Source organism: Oncorhynchus mykiss, chromosome 5 (assembly GCF_057628025.1).
Source record: "Oncorhynchus mykiss isolate SJ-2025 chromosome 5, ASM5762802v1, whole genome shotgun sequence".
Lineage (NCBI taxonomy): Eukaryota > Metazoa > Chordata > Actinopteri > Salmoniformes > Salmonidae > Oncorhynchus > Oncorhynchus mykiss.
In genome coordinates, this window is record NC_143026.1 from 94,510,881 (window position 1) to 94,527,320 (window position 16,440).

The window sequence follows — 16,440 nt, forward strand, 5'->3', positions numbered from 1 at the left end:
GGGAGGCTGTATACAGTAGAGAGGTTATATACAGTAGAGAGGCTACATACAGTAGAGGGGCTATATACAGTAGAGAGGTTATATACAGTAGAGAGGCTACATACAGTAGAGGGGCTATATACAGTAGCGAGGCTATATACAGTAGAGAGGCTGTATACAGTAGAGGGGCTATATACAGTAGAGGCTATATACAGTAGAGAGGCTGTATACAGTAGAGAGGTTATATACAGTAGAGGCTATATACAGTAGAGAGGCTACATACAGTAGCAAGGATATAACAGTAGTGAGACTATATACAGTAGAGAGGCTATATACAGTAGAGAGGCTATATACAGTAGTGAGACTATATACAGTAGAGAGGCTACATACAGTAGAGAGGCTATATACAGTAGGGAGGCTATATACAGTAGAGAGGCTATATACAGTAGTGAGACTATATACAGTAGAGAGGCTATATACAGTAGAGAGGCTATATACAGTAGGGAGGCTATATACAGTAGAGAGGCTATATACAGTAGAGAGGCTATATACAGTAGGGAGGCTATATGCAGTAGAGAGGCTATATACAGTAGAGGGGCTATATACAGTAGCGAGGCTATATACAGTAGAGAGGCTATATACAGTAGAGAGGCTATATACAGTAGAGAGGCTATATACAGTAGTGAGACTATATACAGTAGAGAGGCTATATACAGTAGAGAGGCTATATACAGTAGGGAGGCTATATACAGTAGAGAGGCTATATACAGTAGAGGGGCTATATACAGTAGCGAGGCTATATACAGTAGCGAGGATACAACAGTAGTGAGGCTATATACAGTAGAGAGACTATATACAGTAGAGGGGCTATGTACGGTAGAGAGGCTATATACAGTAGCGAGGCTATAACAGTAGCGAGGCTATATACAGTAGAGAGGCTATATACAGTAGAGGCTATATACAGTAGAGAGTCTATATACAGTAGAGAGGCTATATACAGTAGGGAGGCTATATGCAGTAGAGAGGCTATATACAGTAGAGGGGCTATATACAGTAGCGAGGCTATATACAGTAGAGAGGCTATATACAGTAGAGAGGCTATATACAGTAGAGAGGCTATATACAGTAGTGAGACTATATACAGTAGAGAGGCTATATACAGTAGAGAGGCTATATACAGTAGGGAGGCTATATACAGTAGAGAGGCTATATACAGTAGAGGGGCTATATACAGTAGCGAGGCTATATACAGTAGCGAGGATACAACAGTAGTGAGGCTATATACAGTAGAGAGGCTATATACAGTAGAGGGGCTATGTACGGTAGAGAGGCTATATACAGTAGCGAGGCTATAACAGTAGCGAGGCTATATACAGTAGAGAGGCTATATACAGTAGAGGCTATATACAGTAGCGAGGCTATTTACAGTAGCGAGGCTATATCAGTAGCGAGGCTATATACAGTAGCGAGGCTATATACAGTAGAGGCTATATACAGTAACGAGGCTATATACAGTAGTGAGGCTATATACAGTAGAGAGGCTATATACAGTAGAGAGGCTATATACAGTAGTGAGACTATATACAGTAGAGAGGCTACATACAGTAGAGAGGCTATATACAGTAGGGAGGCTATATACAGTAGAGAGGCTATATACAGTAGTGAGACTATATACAGTAGAGAGGCTATATACAGTAGAGAGGCTATATACAGTAGGGAGGCTATATACAGTAGAGAGGCTATATACAGTAGAGAGGCTATATACAGTAGGGAGGCTTTATGCAGTAGAGATGCTATATACAGTAGAGGGGCTATATACAGTAGCGAGGCTATATACAGTAGAGAGGCTATATACAGTAGAGAGGCTATATACAGTAGAGAGGCTATATACAGTAGTGAGACTATATACAGTAGATAGGCTATATACAGTAGAGAGGCTATATACAGTAGGGAGGCTATATACAGTAGCGAGGCTATATACAGTAGCGAGGATACAACAGTAGTGAGGCTATATACAGTAGAGAGGCTATATACAGTAGAGGGGCTATGTACGGTAGAGAGGCTATATACAGTAGCGAGGCTATAACAGTAGCGAGGCTATATACAGTAGAGAGGCTATATACAGTAGAGGCTATATACAGTAGCGAGGCTATTTACAGTAGCGAGGCTATATCAGTAGCGAGGCTATATACAGTAGCGAGGCTATATACAGTAGAGGCTATATACAGTAACGAGGCTATATACAGTAGTGAGGCTATATACAGTAGAGGCTATATACAGTAGCGAGGCTATATACAGTAGCGAGGCTATATACAGTAGCGAGGCTATAAAAGTAACGATGCTATATACAGTAAAGAGACTATATACAGTAGCGAGGCTATATACAGTAGTGAGGCTATATACAGTAGTGAGGCTATATACAGTAGAGAGACTATATACAGTAGCGAGGCTATAACAGTAGCGAGGCTATAAAAGTAGCGAGGCTATATACAGTAGAGAGACTATATACAGTAGCGAGGCTATAACAGTAGCGAGGCTATATACAGTAGCGAGGCTATAAAAGTAGCGAGGCTATATACAGTAGAGAGACTATATACAGTAGCGAGGCTATAACAGTAGAGAGGCTATATACAGTAGCGAGGTTATATACAATAGCGAGGCTATATACAGTAGAGAGGCTATATACAGTAGCGAGGCTATATACAGTAGCGAGGCTATATACAGTAGAGAGGCTATATACAGTAGAGAGGCTACATACAGTAGCGAGGCTATATACAGTAGCGAGGCTATATACAGTAGCGAGGCTATAACAGTAGCGAGGTTATATACAGTAGCGAGGCTATATACAGTAGCGAGGTTATATACAGTAGCGCGGCTATATACAGTAGAGAGGCTATATACAGTAGCGAGGCTATATACAGTAGCGAGGCTATATACAGTAGCGAGGCTATATACAGTAGAGAGACTATATACAGTAGCGAGGCTATAACAGTAGCGAGGCTATATACAGTAGAGAGGCTATATACAGTAGCGAGGCTATATACAGTAGAGAGGCTATATACAGTAGAGAGGCTATATACAGTAGTGAGGCTATATACAGTAGCGAGGCTATAACAGTAGCGAGGCTATATACAGTAGAGAGGCTATATACAGTAGCGAGGCTATAGACAGTAGAGAGGCTATATACAGTAGTGAGGCTATATACAGTAAAGAGGCTATATACAGTAGCGAGGCTATGTACAGTAGCGAGGCTACATACAGTAGCGAGGCTATATACAGTAGAGAGGCTATATACAGTAGCGAGGCTATATACAGCAGTGAGGCTATATACAGTAGAGAGACTATATACAGTAGCGAGGCTATATACAGTAGCGAGGCTATATACAGTAGAGAGACTATATACAGTAGCGAGGCTATAACAGTAGCGAGGCTATATACAGTAGAGAGGCTATATACAGTAGCGAGGCTATATACAGTAGAGAGGCTATATACAGTAGAGAGGCTATATACAGTAGCGAGGCTATATACAGTAGTGAGGCTATAACAGTAGCGAGGCTATATACAGTAGAGAGGCTATATACAGTAGCGAGGCTATAACAGTAGAGGCTATATACAGACACTGGTTAGTCAGGCTGACTGAGGTAGTATGTGTAGATATGGTTAAAGTGATTGCATGTATGATAAACAGAGAGCAGCAGTAGTGTAAAAGAGGACTTCGCGGGCTGTGGGACACAATGCAGATAGCCCGGTTAGCCAATATGCTGGTTGATTGGGCCAATTGAGGTAGTATGTACATGAATATATAGTTAAAGTGACTATGCATATATGATAAACAGAGAGTAGCAGCAGTGTAAAAGAGGGGCTGGGGGTAGAGGCACACAATCCAAGTAGTCTGGGTAGCCATTTGATTACCTATTCAGGAGGTATGGCTTGTGCGTAAAAACTGTTGAGGAGCCTTTTTGTCCTAGACTTGGCACTCCGGTACCGCTTGCCATGTGGTAGTAGAGAGAACAGTCTATGACTGTGGTGGCTGTGGTCTTTGACAATTTTTAGGGCCTTCCTCTGACATCACCTGGTCTAGAGGTCCTAGATGGCAGGCAGCTTAGCCCCAGTGATGTACTAGTGCCTTGCGGTCAGAGGACGAGCAATTGCTGTAGCAGGCAGTGACGCTCTCGATGTTGCAGCTGTAGAACCTTTTGAGTATCTCAGGACCCATGCCAAATCTTTTTAGTTTCCTGAGGGGGAATAGGCTTTGTTGTGCCCTCTTCACAACTGTCTTGGTGTGTTTGGACCATTCTAGTTTGTTGGTGATGTGGACACCAAGGAACTTGAAGCTCTCAAGCTGCTCCACTACAGCCCCGTCGATGAGAATGGGGGCGTGCTCGGTCCTCCTTTTTCTGTAGTCCACAATCATCTCCTTAGTCTTGGTTACGTTGGGGGATAGGTTGTTATTCTGGCACCACCCGGCCAGGTCTCTGACCTCCTTCCTATAGGCTGTCTCGTCATTGTCGGTGATCAGGTCTACCACTGCAAACTTAATGATGGTGTTGGAGTCGTGCCTGTGTCACGACTTCCACCGAAGTCGGTCCCTCTCCGTGGCGTTCGGCGGTCGACGTCACCGGCCTTCTAGCCATCGCCGATCCACTTTCTATTTTCCATTTGTTTTGTATTTGTTTTACACAACTGCTTTCAATCCCCCAATTAACTGTTCCTTATTTAACCCTCTGTTCCCCCATGTTTGTTTGTGTGTGATTGTTTCTATGTAGGAAGGTCTGTTATTGTGGGCTCTGTTTTTGTAGTGCATTTATTATATGTTGAGTAAAATAAGTTTATTTACTCATATCTGCTGTCCTGCGCCTGACTCCTATACACCTGCTACACACAGACCTCCTGACAGAATCACTCGCCTGAAAGAATGGAGTCAGCAGGAGCAGACGCCCTCCCTTCAGAGATAGAGGAGCGCGTCCAGCAGCACGCGACCATGTTGCAACATCTGGGCACCGCCATGGATCGCGTGCTGCAGAAGATGGATCATTGGGACAGAGGAGGAGGTCGTCCAGCGCCTCCACCAGCCCCACTACAGCAGGTCCCACTGTCCACACCTCCTTCACCCGGTTCCAGCGGGATCCAGCGGCGGTCCCGAGGGAGTATGATCGGACGGCTGCCGGATGCCAGGCGTTTCTACTCCAGCTGGAACTCTACCTGGTGACCGTCCACCCAGCTCCTTCGGGGCGTGAGAGTGTGTCCGCCCTCGTCTCCTGCCTCTCAGGCAAAGCCCTGGAGTGGGCCAACGCCGTATGGAGTGAGGGAGACGCAGCGTTGGACCATTACGCAGAGTTCACCCGGCGCTTTCGGGCAGTGTTCGACCACCCGCCTGAGGGTCGAGCGGCGGGTGAACGTCTGTTCCACCTGAGGCAGAGGGCGAGGTGAGCGCAGGATTTCGCCTTGGACTCCCGGACCCTGGCCGCCAGCGTGGGATGGAACGACAGGGCCCTGATCGATCACTACAGGTGCAGTCTGTACGAGGACATCCATCGGGAGTTGGCCTGCCGAGACACCACCCTCACGTTGGACCAGCTGGTGGACCTGTCTATCCGGCTGGACATCCTGCTGACTGCCCGCAGACGTCCGGATCGGGACCTGTCAGTTCCATCCCCCAGCACCTCCGCTCCGACGCCCATGGAGCTGGGAGGTGCTGCGCTTAGGGCGACCAGAGGAGGGGCCATTCCCTGCACCATCTGTGGCCGCAGAGGGCACACTGCTGGTCGGTGCAGGGGGGGGTTCCTCAGGGAGTCGAGGCAGCAGGCAGAGCACTATCGTGTCACCCAAGGTGAGTCGGCACCAGGCTCACCCAGAGCCCCCTGTTGCTCACATGAATGTGTTTATTTCATTTCCTGAGTTTTCCCCTCATTCCCAGCATAAGGCGCTAGTAGATTCAGGTGTAGCTGAATTTTTTTGACCGTTAATTTGCTCATAGTTTAGGGATTCCCCTTGTTCCTGTGGCTATGCCCTTCCCTGTCGACCATTAGGGTCAGGGCTGATTAGGGAGGCCACCGCTCCACTTGACATGGTTACGCAGGAGGGTCATAAGGAGATAATCAGTCTCTTCCTTATTGACTCTCCTGCGTTTCCTGTGGTGCTGGGCCTACCCTGGTTGGCCTGTCATGACCCCACTATTTAGTGGCAACAGAGGGCTCTCAAGGGGTGGTCACGAAAGTGCTCAGGGAGGTGTGTGGGGGTTTCCATCGGTGCGACTACGGTGGAAAGCCATGTGTAATTGGCCGACTCCCACCACGGTTAAGGAAGTGCAGCGGTTTCTAGGGTTTGCCAACTACTACCAGGGGTTTTGGTCAGGGAGCGGCTCCCATTACCTCACTGCTGAAGGGGGGACCGGTGCAGCTGCAGTGGTCGGCTGAGGCAGACAGGGCTTTTGGTCACCTGAAGGCTCTGTTTACCTCTGCTCCCATGCTGGCTCATCCAGATCCCTCTTTGGCGTTCACGGGGGAGGTGGACGCGTCCAAGGCTGGGATAGGAGCCGTGCTCTCTCAGCGCTCGGGCACGCCACCAAAGCTCCGCCCCTGTGCTTTCTTTTTGAAGGAGCTCAGCCCAGCAGTGCGAAACTATGATGTGGGGACCGGGAGCTGTTGGCTGTTGTCAAGGCTCTGAAGGCGTGGAGACATTGGCTTGAGGGGGCTAAACACCCTTTTCTCATCTGGACTGACCTCCGCAATCTAGAGTACATCCGGGAGGCGAGGAGACTGAACCCTCGACAGGCAAGGTGGGCTATGTTCTTTACCCGTTTTTGTTTTCACTCTATCCTACAGACCAGGTTCCCAGAACGCTAAGGCAGACGCACTGTCCCGGATGTATGACACAGAGGAGCGACCATGGATCACACTCCCATACTTCCGGTCTATTGCCTAGCGGCACCGGTGGTGTGGGAGCGGGACGCGGACATCGAGCAGGTGTTACGCACAGAGCCCACTTCCCCCCAGTGTCCAGCTGGGCGCCTGTCCATTTCATCTGCTGTCCACGACCGTTTGATCTATTGGGCCCATACGTCACCCTCCTCTGGTCATCCTGGCATCGGTCGGACTGTGCGTTGCTTTAGTGGGAAGTACTGGTGGCCCACCTTGGCCAAGGACATGAGGGTTTATGTTTCCTCCTGCTCAGTGAGCATCCAGTGCAAGGCTCCCAGGCACCTGCCCAGAAGGAAATTACAACCCCTACCCGTTCCACAACTGCCGTGGTCGGATTATCGTATTAATCCCTCGTTCCATGTGTCTCTCCTCAGGCCGGTGGTGGCTGGTCCACTCCAGGAAGCTGAGGTGCAGGAGGTTCCTCCTCCCCCTCTGGACAACGAGGGGGCCCCGGTGTATGCTGTTCGAGCCATCCTGGACTCGAGGCGTCAGGCGAGGGGCCTTCAGTACCTCATGGAGTGGGAGGGGTAGGGTCCGGAGGAGAGATGCTGGGTGCTGGTGGAGGACATCCTGGACCCTTCGTTGCTGAGGGAGTCCCACCATCTCCATCCGGATCGCCCTACGCCTCGTCCTCCGGGTTGTCCCCGAGGTCGGTGTCGGCGCGCGGGTCAAGGGAGGTGGGTACTGCCACGCCGAAGTCGGTCCCACTCCTTGTTCGGGCAGCGTTTGGCGGTCGAAGTCACTGGCTTTCTAGCCACTGTCGATTCACTTTTCATTTTCCATTTGTTCTGTCTTTGTCTTATCACACCTGGCTTCACTCAACCAATTACTTGTTTATTATTTAACCCTCTGTTCCCTATGTTGTTTTCATGACTGATTGTTTATTGTAATTCGGTCTGTGTTTGTGGGCTATTCAACGCTGATTTAAAGGTCATTGAGAAAATAGAGACTAGGGTCGAAGATTTATTTTTCTCGCAAACATCCGTTCTGAATTTAAAAGTAATCCTTGAAGTAATCATCTAGTTTTTCAAAAATATCTGTAATCTGATTACAATATTTTAGCTGGTAACATAACGGATTACAGTTACTGTACAGTTACTGTACAGTTATTGTACAGTTATTGTAATCCCTCACATGTAATCTGTTTCTCCCCAACCCTGTATATACCAGGCGGTGTCAGAGGAAGGCCCAAAAAAGGGTCAATAGACTGTTCTCTCTGCTACCGCACGACAAGCGGTACCCTAACGTCAGGTCTGGGACTAAAAGGCTCTTTAACAGCTTCTACCCCCCAACCAATAAGACTGCTGAAAAATTAATCAAATGGCCACCCGGACTATTTACAATGATCCCCCTCCCCTATTGGTTTTTACACTGCTGCTATTCGCTGTTTATTATCTATGCATAGGCAGTTAACCCACTGTTCCCTGGTAGACCTTCATTGTAAATAAGAATTTGTTCTTAACTGACTTGCCTAGTTAATTAAGTTAACACAAATATATAGATATGTAATTTTATGGTTTTACTTTTTATTATTTTTTACTTTAGTTTATTTGGTAAATCTTTTCTTAACTCTTCTTGAACTGCACTGTTGGTTAATTGCTTGCAAGTAAGCATTTCACTGTAAGATCTACCTGTGTTGTATTCAGAGCATATGACAAATACATTTGGCTTGGAATCGAATGGAACACTGGCATGGAATGGAACACTGGCATGGAATGGGACACTGCCATTGAATGGAATGGAACACTGGAATGGAATGGAACACTGGCATGGAAGGGAATGGAACACTGGAATGGAATGGAATACTGGAATGGAATGGAACACTGCCATTGAATGGAATGGAACACTGGCAAGGAATGGAATGGGACACTGGAATGGAATGGAACACTGCCATGGAATGGAATGGAACACTGGCATGGAATGGAATGGGACACTGGAATGGAATAGAACACTGCCATTGAATGGAATGGAACACTGGCATGGAATGGAATGGAACACTGGCATGGAATGGAATGGAACACTGGCATGGAATGGAATGGAACACTGCCATTGAATGGAATGGAACACTGGAATGGAATTAAACACTGGCATGGAATGGAACACTGCCATTGAATGGAATGGAACACTGGAATGGAATGGAACACTGACATGGAATGGAATGGAACACTGCCATTGAATGGAATGGAACACTGGGATGGAATGGGACACTGCCATTGAATGGAATGGAACACTGGAATGGAATGGAACACTGGCATGGAATGGAATGGAACACTGCCATTGAATGGAATGGAACACTGGAATGGAATGGGACACTGCCATTGAATGGAATGGAACACTGGAATGGAATGAAACACTGGCATGGAATAGAATGGAACACTGCCATTGAATGGAATTAAACACTGGCATGGAATGGAACACTGCCATTGAATGGAATGGAACACTGGAATGGAATAAAACACTGGCATGGAATGGAATGGAACACTGCCATTGAATGGAATGGAACACTGGAATGGAACGGAACACTGGCATGGAATGGAATGGAACACTGGAATGGAATGGAACACTGGAATGGAATGGAACACTGGAATGGAATGGAACACTGGCATGGAATGGAATGGAACACTGCCATGGAATGGAACACTGGAATGGAATGGAATGGAACAATGGAATGGAATGGAACACTGGCATGGAATGGAATGGAACACTGCCATGGAATGGAATGGAACACTGGAATGGAATGGAACACTGGAATGGAATGGAATGGAACACTGGAATGGAATGGAACACTGGAATGGAATGGAAATCCATTGCTGTTGCTATGATACTCTAGTAGTGAAATGGTGGCATAAACCACAAGATGGTTCTACTGAACGTAACACAGGAGGGTCCTACTGAAGAGTACCATGATGTGGAGGAGGAGGAGGACAATGATCATGTTTATTATGAGCTGTTGAGGAGCTGGTAGTATTGGACGATGGATGGCAACACTTTAGGTTTTATAGACAAGTTCATATACAGTTATAATATAGTTAGTGTATTAAATTATGTATGACATATATATTAAATCTAAAACAACTTAGAAAACATATTCTTTCACTGTTTCATCACTGTTTATGAACTGTTAGTTATTGGATGAAGTAAATATTTTAGATTTAAGTAGTTTATGGACAAATAATAATTACTGAATATATATAAATCATTAACCAACACTTATTCATAATTTATAAACTACATAATAATAATTTACTATTTACTATAATCAATTCATAAACCCTTTAAACCCCTAAATGGTACTTTAATGAACACTTTACCGCTAAGTGTTATCAGGGCGTGTAGTGATAGGCCGGTGGGGACCTGGCATCCCCGACTGGTTTCAAAACCTTGTCTGTCTGTCACACTTTACCTTAACTGGCAATCTCATGAAAGACAACGTGCAAAACAGCATGACAAAAGACTGAACTGAACGTAATATTTTACAGACAAACATGCTTTCAAGATGGCGTGTGTAATACATGCCTACAGTACTAACAAGATGGCGTGTGTAATACATGCCTACAGTACAAACAAGATGGCGTGTGTAATACACGCCTACAGTACAAACAAGATGGCGTGTGTAATACATGCCTACAGTACAAACAAGATGGCGTGTGTAATACACGCCTACAGTACAAACAAGATGGCGTGTGTAATACATGCCTACAGTACAAACAAGATGGCGTGTGTAATACACGCCTACAGTACAAACAAGATGGCGTGTGTAATACATGCCTACAGTACTAACAAGATGGCGTGTGTAATACACGCCTACAGTACAAACAAGATGGCGTGTGTAATACACGCCTACAGTACAAACAAGATGGCGTGTGTAATACATGCCTACAGTACAAACAAGATGGCGTGTGTAATACACGCCTACAGTACTAACAAGATGGCGTGTGTAATACACGCCTACAGTACAAACAAGATGGCGTGTGTAATACATGCCTACAGTACAAACAAGATGGCGTGTGTAATACATGCCTACAGTACTAACAAGATGGCGTGTGTAATACACGCCTACAGTACAAACAAGATGGCGTGTGTAATACATGCCTACAGTACAAACAAGATGGCGTGTGTAATACACGCCTACAGTACAAACAAGATGGCGTGTGTAATACACGCCTACAGTACAAACAAGATGGCGTGTGTAATACACGCCTACAGTACTAACAAGATGGCGTGTGTAATACATGCCTACAGTACTAACAAGATGGCGTGTGTAATACATGCCTACAGTACAAACAAGATGGCGTGTGTAATACACGCCTACAGTACAAACAAGATGGCGTGTGTAATACACGCCTACAGTACAAACAAGATGGCGTGTGTAATACACGCCTACAGTACAAACAAGATGGCGTGTGTAATACACGCCTACAGTACAAACAAGATGGCGTGTGTAATACACGCCTACAGTACAAACAAGATGGCGTGTGTAATACACGCCTACAGTACAAACAAGATGGCGTGTGTAATACATGCCTACAGTACTAACAAGATGGCGTGTGTAATACACGCCTACAGTACAAACAAGATGGCGTGTGTAATACATGCCTACAGTACAAACAAGATGGCGTGTGTAATACACGCCTACAGTACAAACAAGATGGCGTGTGTAATACACGCCTACAGTACAAACAAGATGGCGTGTGTAATACACGCCTACAGTACAAACAAGATGGCGTGTGTAATACACGCCTACAGTACAAACAAGATGGCGTGTGTAATACACGCCTACAGTACAAACAAGATGGCGTGTGTAATACACGCCTACAGTACAAACAAGATGGCGTGTGTAATACACGCCTACAGTACAAACAAGATGGCGTGTGTAATACACGCCTACAGTACAAACAAGATGGCGTGTGTAATACACGCCTACAGTACAAACAAGATGGCGTGTGTAATACACGCCTACAGTACAAACAAGATGGCGTGTGTAATACACGCCTACAGTACAAACAAGATGGCGTGTGTAATACACGCCTACAGTACAAACAAGATGGCGTGTGTAATACACGCCTACAGTACAAACAAGATGGCGTGTGTAATACACGCCTACAGTACAAACAAGATGGCGTGTGTAATACACGCCTACAGTACAAACAAGATGGCGTGTGTAATACACGCCTACAGTACAAACAAGATGGCGTGTGTAATACACGCCTACAGTACAAACAAGATGGCGTGTGTAATACATGCCTACAGTACAAACAAGATGGCGTGTGTAATACACGCCTACAGTACAAACAAGATGGCGTGTGTAATACATGCCTACAGTACAAACAAGATGGCGTGTGTAATACACGCCTACAGTACAAACAAGATGGCGTGTGTAATACATGCCTACAGTACAAACAAGATGGCGTGTGTAATACACGCCTACAGTACAAACAAGATGGCGTGTGTAATACATGCCTACAGTACTAACAAGATGGCGTGTGTAATACACGCCTACAGTACAAACAAGATGGCGTGTGTAATACACGCCTACAGTACAAACAAGATGGCGTGTGTAATACATGCCTACAGTACAAACAAGATGGCGTGTGTAATACACGCCTACAGTACTAACAAGATGGCGTGTGTAATACACGCCTACAGTACAAACAAGATGGCGTGTGTAATACATGCCTACAGTACAAACAAGATGGCGTGTGTAATACATGCCTACAGTACTAACAAGATGGCGTGTGTAATACACGCCTACAGTACAAACAAGATGGCGTGTGTAATACATGCCTACAGTACAAACAAGATGGCGTGTGTAATACACGCCTACAGTACAAACAAGATGGCGTGTGTAATACACGCCTACAGTACAAACAAGATGGCGTGTGTAATACACGCCTACAGTACTAACAAGATGGCGTGTGTAATACATGCCTACAGTACTAACAAGATGGCGTGTGTAATACATGCCTACAGTACAAACAAGATGGCGTGTGTAATACACGCCTACAGTACAAACAAGATGGCGTGTGTAATACACGCCTACAGTACAAACAAGATGGCGTGTGTAATACACGCCTACAGTACAAACAAGATGGCGTGTGTAATACACGCCTACAGTACAAACAAGATGGCGTGTGTAATACACGCCTACAGTACAAACAAGATGGCGTGTGTAATACACGCCTACAGTACAAACAAGATGGCGTGTGTAATACATGCCTACAGTACTAACAAGATGGCGTGTGTAATACACGCCTACAGTACAAACAAGATGGCGTGTGTAATACATGCCTACAGTACAAACAAGATGGCGTGTGTAATACACGCCTACAGTACAAACAAGATGGCGTGTGTAATACACGCCTACAGTACAAACAAGATGGCGTGTGTAATACACGCCTACAGTACAAACAAGATGGCGTGTGTAATACACGCCTACAGTACAAACAAGATGGCGTGTGTAATACACGCCTACAGTACAAACAAGATGGCGTGTGTAATACATGCCTACAGTACAAACAAGATGGCGTGTGTAATACACGCCTACAGTACAAACAAGATGGCGTGTGTAATACATGCCTACAGTACAAACAAGATGGCGTGTGTAATACATGCCTACAGTACAAACAAGATGGCGTGTGTAATACACGCCTACAGTACAAACAAGATGGCGTGTGTAATACACGCCTACAGTACAAACAAGATGGCGTGTGTAATACACGCCTACAGTACAAACAAGATGGCGTGTGTAATACACGCCTACAGTACAAACAAGATGGCGTGTGTAATACACGCCTACAGTACAAACAAGATGGCGTGTGTAATACACGCCTACAGTACAAACAAGATGGCGTGTGTAATACACGCCTACAGTACAAACAAGATGGCGTGTGTAATACACGCCTACAGTACAAACAAGATGGCGTGTGTAATACACGCCTACAGTACAAACAAGATGGCGTGTGTAATACACGCCTACAGTACAAACAAGATGGCGTGTGTAATACACGCCTACAGTACAAACAAGATGGCGTGTGTAATACACGCCTACAGTACTAACAAGATGGCGTGTGTAATACACGCCTACAGTACTAACAAGATGGCGTGTGTAATACACGCCTACAGTACAAACAAGATGGCGTGTGTAATACATGCCTACAGTACTAACAAGATGGCGTGTGTAATACATGCCTACAGTACTAACAAGATGGCGTGTGTAATACATGCCTACAGTACAAACAAGATGGCGTGTGTAATACATGCCTACAGTACTAACAAGATGGCGTGTGTAATACATGCCTACAGTACTAACAAGATGGCGTGTGTAATACATGCCTACAGTACAAACAAGATGGCGTGTGTAATACATGCCTACAGTACAAACAAGATGGCGTGTGTAATACATGCCTAAAGTACAAACAAGATGGCGTGTGTAATACATGCCTACAGTACTAACAAGATGGCGTGTGTAATACATGCCTACAGTACAAACAAGATGGCGTGTGTAATACATGCCTACAGTACAAACAAGATGGCGTGTGTAATACATGCCTACAGTACAAACAAGATGGCGTGTGTAATACATGCCTACAGTACAAACAAGATGGCGTGTGTAATACACGCCTACAGTACAAACAAGATGGCGTGTGTAATACACGCCTACAGTACAAACAAGATGGCGTGTGTAATACATGCCTACAGTACAAACAAGATGGCGTGTGTAATACATGCCTACAGTACAAACAAGATGGCGTGTGTAATACATGCCTACAGTACTAACAAGATGGCGTGTGTAATACATGCCTACAGTACAAACAAGATGGCGTGTGTAATACACGCCTACAGTACAAACAAGATGGCGTGTGTAATACATGCCTACAGTACAAACAAGATGGCGTGTGTAATACACGCCTACAGTACAAACAAGATGGCGTGTGTAATACACGCCTACAGTACTAACAAGATGGCGTGTGTAATACATGCCTACAGTACAAACAAGATGGCGTGTGTAATACATGCCTACAGTATAAACAAGATGGCGTGTGTAATACATGCCTACAGTACTAACAAGATGGCGTGTGTAATACACGCCTACAGTACTAACAAGATGGCGTGTGTAATACATGCCTACAGTACAAACAAGATGGCGTGTGTAATACATGCCTACAGTACAAACAAGATGGCGTGTGTAATACATGCCTACAGTACAAACAAGATGGCGTGTGTAATACACGCCTACAGTACAAACAAGATGGCGTGTGTAATACACGCCTACAGTACAAACAAGATGGCGTGTGTAATACATGCCTACAGTACAAACAAGATGGCGTGTGTAATACATGCCTACAGTACAAACAAGATGGCGTGTGTAATACATGCCTACAGTACTAACAAGATGGCGTGTGTAATACATGCCTACAGTACAAACAAGATGGCGTGTGTAATACACGCCTACAGTACAAACAAGATGGCGTGTGTAATACATGCCTACAGTACAAACAAGATGGCGTGTGTAATACACGCCTACAGTACAAACAAGATGGCGTGTGTAATACACGCCTACAGTACTAACAAGATGGCGTGTGTAATACATGCCTACAGTACAAACAAGATGGCGTGTGTAATACATGCCTACAGTATAAACAAGATGGCGTGTGTAATACATGCCTACAGTACTAACAAGATGGCGTGTGTAATACACGCCTACAGTACTAACAAGATGGCGTGTGTAATACATGCCTACAGTACTAACAAGATGGCGTGTGTATCCTTTTAATTTGATGCCGTATCTCTCTCTCTATTACACAGAATGAAAAATGTTGAGGTATTTGAAAACAGAGTGATTCTGTGTGAACTAAAGTTACATTGTAATTTAAATGTTTAGAAGATTGACCCAAAGTACACAAATAGTTTTAGGAATTCAACACTTTAGCCACTTTTTCTTTCTCGCAGTCCAAAATGATTTATAGGTTTGTTCTCTAAAAGTATAAAAAACACTTTCTCTCATTTCAGTCTGTTGCACTAAGGAAACGCAGGTTGCTTGATATTTCCCTTTTAGTATGCACTTACAGGGCAGACCTGACATATGTTGTTAGTACCTGCAATTTTTTAAGTTCCATGTGAACGACAATTATGAAGATGTCATTTGAAGGGATGAGTGGCTCTAGTCTTTCTAACAACAAAAAACTAAAGGGAAAATTATGAAGATGTCCTGTCAGGTCTTTCAACAGTTAGAGAGAAACACTGGGAGTTAGAAAACTGAGACAGAGAGAGAGAGAGAGAGTCCAATATTAAGAGAGAGAGAGACAACAATATCCAGAGAGAGAGAGAGAGAGAGAGAGAGACAACAATATCAAGAGAGAGAGAGAGAGAGAGAGAGAGAGAGAGTGAGAGAGAGAGAACAATATTGAGAGAGAGAGAGTGAGAGAGAGAGAGAACAATATTGAGAGAGAGAGAGAAAGAGAGAACAATATTGAGAGAGAGAGAGAGAGAGAGAAAGATAGAGAGATAACAATATTGAGAGAGAGAGAGAGAGTGAGAGAGA